Source organism: Pristiophorus japonicus, unplaced genomic scaffold (assembly GCF_044704955.1).
Source record: "Pristiophorus japonicus isolate sPriJap1 unplaced genomic scaffold, sPriJap1.hap1 HAP1_SCAFFOLD_79, whole genome shotgun sequence".
NCBI lineage: Eukaryota > Metazoa > Chordata > Chondrichthyes > Pristiophoridae > Pristiophorus > Pristiophorus japonicus.
Genome location: NW_027254707.1, coordinates 1,238,801 through 1,245,000, shown reverse-complemented (window position 1 = coordinate 1,245,000; position 6,200 = coordinate 1,238,801).

Here is a 6,200-nt window from a genome sequence, read left to right as displayed (position 1 = left end):
ACACACACACACAAACAGATATATATATATAAATATATATAGACACACACACAGATATATAAATATATACAGAAACACACAAACACAGATATATATAAATATATATAGACACACACACACACACACAGATATATATAAATATATATATAGACACACACACAGATATATATAAATATATATAGACACACACACACAGATATATATAAATATATCTAGACACACACACAGATATATAAATATATATAGACACACACACACAGATATATATATATAAATATATAGACACACACATACACAGATATATATAAATATATATCGACACACACACACAGATGTATTTAAATATATATAGACACACACACACAGATATATATATAAACATATATAGACACACACACAGATATATATAAATATATATAGACACACACACACAGATATATATATAAATATATAGACACACACACACACACACAGATATATATAAATAGATATAGACACACACACACAGATATATTTAAATATATATAGACACACACAGATATATATAAATATATATAGACACAATCACACAGATATATATAAATATATATAGACACACACACACACACAGATATATATAAATATATATAGACACACACACACACAGATATATATAAATATATATAGACACACACACAGATATTTATAAATATAAAAAGACACACACACACACAAACAGATATATATAAATTTATATAGACACACACACAGATATATATATATATATATATACATAAAGATATATAGACACACACACACAGATATATATAAATATATATAGACACACACACAGATATATATAAATATATATATACACACACACACACAGATATATATAAATATATATAGACACAAACACACAGATATATATATAAATATATAGACACACACACACAGATATATATAAATATATATAGACACACACACAGATATATATAAATATACATAGACACACACACACACAGATATATATATATATAAATATATAGACACACACACACACACAGATATATATAAATATATATAGACACACACACACAGATATATTTAAATATATATAGACACACACACAGATATATATAAATATATATAGACACACACATACAGATATATTTAAATATATATAGACACACACACAGATATATATAAATATATATAGACACACACACACAGATATATATAAATATATATAGACACCCACACACACAGATATATATATATAAATATAGACACACACACAGATATATATAAATATATATAGACACACACACACAGATATATATAAATATATATAGACACCCACACACACAGATATATATATATAAATATAGACACACACACAGATATATATAAATATATATCGACACACACACACATATATATAAATATATATATACACACACACACACAGAAATATATAAACATATATCGACACACACACACACACAGATATATATATAAATATATATAGACACACACACAGATATATATAAATATATATAGACACACACACACAGATATATATATAAATATATAGAAACACACACACACAGATATTTATAAATATATATCGACACACACACACAGATATATTTAAATATATATAGACACACACACACAGATATGTATAAATATATATAGACACACACACAGATATATATAAATATATATAGACACACACACACACAGATATATATATATAAATATAGACACACACACACAGATATATATAAATATATATAGATACACACACACAGATATATTTAAATATATATAGACACACACACAGATATATATAAATATATATAGACACACACACACACAGATATATATAAATATATATAGACACCCACACACACAGATATATATATATAAATATAGACACACACACAGATATATATAAATATATATCGACACACACACACACAGATATATATATAAATATATATATAGACACACACAAAGATGTATATAAATATATATAGACACACACACAGATATATATATATATATAAAGATATATAGACACACACACACAGATATATATAAATATATATAGACACACACACACAGATATATCTAAATATATATAGACACACACACACACACAGATATATATAAATATATATAGACACACACACAGATATATATAAATATATATAGACTCACACACACACAGATATATATAAATATATATAGACACACACACAGATATATATAAATATATATAGACACACACACACACACAGATATATATAAATATATATATAGACACACACACACAGATATATATAAATATATATAGACACACACACAGATATATATAAATATATACAGACACACACACACACAGATATATATAAATATATATAGACACACACAAATATATATAAATATATATAGACACATACACAGATATATATGTAAATATATATAGACACACACACTCAGATATATAAATATATAAACACACACACAGATATATATATATATATATATAAAGATATATAGACACACACACACAGATATATATAAATATATATAGACACACACACAGATATATATAAATATATATATACACACACACACAGATATATAAATATATATAGACACACACACACAGATATATATATAAATATATAGACACACACACACACAGATATATATAAATATATATCGACACACACACACACATAGATATGCATAAATATATATAGACACACACACAGATATATATAAATATATATAGTCACACACACAGATATATATAAATATATATAGACACATACAAAGATATATATATAAATATATATAGACACACACACACACACAGATATATAAATATATAAACACACACACAGATATATATATATATAAAGATATATAGACACACACACACAGATATATATAAATATATATAGACACACACACAGATATATATAAATATATATATACACACACACACAGATATATAAATATATATAGACAAACACACACAGATATATATATAAATATACAGACACACACACACACACACAGATATATATATAAATATATATAGACACACACACACAGATATATTTAAATATATATAGACACACACACAGATATATGTAAATATAAAAAGACACACACACACAGATATATATAAATATATATAGACACACACACACAGATATATATATATAAATATAGATAAACACACAGATATATATAAATATATATAGACACACACACAGATATATATAAATATATATAGACACACACACACACAGATATATATAAATGTATATAGACATACACACAGATATATATAAATATATATAGACACACACACACAGATATATATATAAATATATATAGACACACACACATTTATATAAAAATATATATAGACACACACACATATATATATATATATAAATGTATATAGACACACACACACAGATATATACAAATATAGATACACACACACACACAGATATATATAAATATATAGACACACACACACAGATATATATATATATAAATATATATAGACACACACACACAGATATATACAAATATAGATACACACACACACATATATATATATAAATATATATAGACACACACACAGATATATACAAATATAGATACACACACACACACACAGATATATATAAATATATAGACACACACACACAGATATATATAAATATATAGACACACACACACAGATATATATATATATATAAATATACATAGACACACGCACACAGATATATATATAAATATATATAGATACACACAACCTGATATACACAAATATAGATACACACACACACACAGATATATATAAATATATATAGACACACACACACAGATATATATAAATATATATCGACACACACACACAGATATATACAAATATATATAGACGCACACACACAGATATATAAATATATATAGAAACACACACACAGATATATATAAATATATAGAGACACACACACACAGATATATATAAATATATATAGACACACACACACAGATATATACAAATATATATAGACACACACACATATAGATATATATAAATTTATATATAGACACACACACACAGATATATATAAATATATATAGACACACAGATATATATAAATATATATCGACACACACACAGATATATATATATAAATATATATAGACACACACACACAGATATATACAAATATAGATACACACACACACACAAATATAGATACACACACACACACAGATATATATAAATATATATAGACACACACACAGATATATATATAAATATATATAGACACACACACACAGATATATACAAATATAGATACACACACACACACACAGATATATATAAATATATAGACACACACACACAGATATATATATATAAATATACATAGACACACGCACACAGATATATATATATAGATATATATAGATACACACACAACCTGATATACACAAATATAGATACACACACACACACAGATATATATAAATATATATAGACACACACACACAGATATATATAAATATATATCGACACACACACACAGATATATACAAATATATATAGACGCACACACACAGATATATAAATATATATAGAAACACACACACAGATATATATAAATATATATAGACACACACACAGATATATATAAATATATATAGACACACAGATATATATATAAATATTTATAGACAAACACACACACACAGATATATATAAAAATATATAGACACACACACAGATATATATAAATATATATAGACACACACACAGATATATATAAATATATATACACACACATACAGATATATATAAATATATATAGACACACACACACACACAGATATATATAAATTTATATAGACACACACACAGATATATACAAATATATATAGACACACACACATATAGATATATATATATAAATATATATATAGACACACACACACAGATATATATAAATATATATAGACACACACACACAGATATATACAAATATAGATACACACACACACAGATATATATAAATATATATAGACACACACACAGATATATACAAATATAGATACACACACACACACAGATATATATATAAATATATATAGACACACACACACAGATATATATATATATAAATATACATAGACACACGCACACAGATATATATATAAATATATATAGACACACACACACACATATATGTAAATATATATAGACACACACAAACACAGATATATACAAGTATATATAGACGCACACACACAGATATACATAAATATATATAGACACACACACACACACAGATATATATAAATATATATAGACACACATACACACACACAGATATATAAATATATATAGAAACACACACACAGATATATATAAATATATATAGACACACACACACAAATAAATATAAATATATATAGACACACAGATATATATAAATATATATAGACACACACACACACAGATATATATAAATATATATAGACACACACACACAGATATATATATAAATATATATAGACACACATACACACAGATATATATAAAAATATATACACACACACACAGATATATACTAATATATATAGATACACACACACACAGATATATATAAATATATATATATACACACACACAGATATATATAAATATATATAGCCACACACACACAGATATATACAAATATATATAGACACACACACACACACAGATATATGTAAAAATATATATAGACACACACACAGATATATATATATATATATATATATATAAACACACACACACAGATATATGTATAAATATATATCGACACACACACAGATATATTTAAATATATATAGACACACACACAGATATATACAAATATATATAGACACACACACGCACAGATATATATATATAAATATATAGACACACACACACAGATATACAGATATATATAAATATATATAGACACACACACACAGATATATTTAAATACATATAGACACACACACACAGATATATATAAATATATATAGATACACACACAGATATATATAAATATATATAGACACACACACACAGATATATATGTAAATATATAGACACACACACAGATATTTATATAAAAATATAT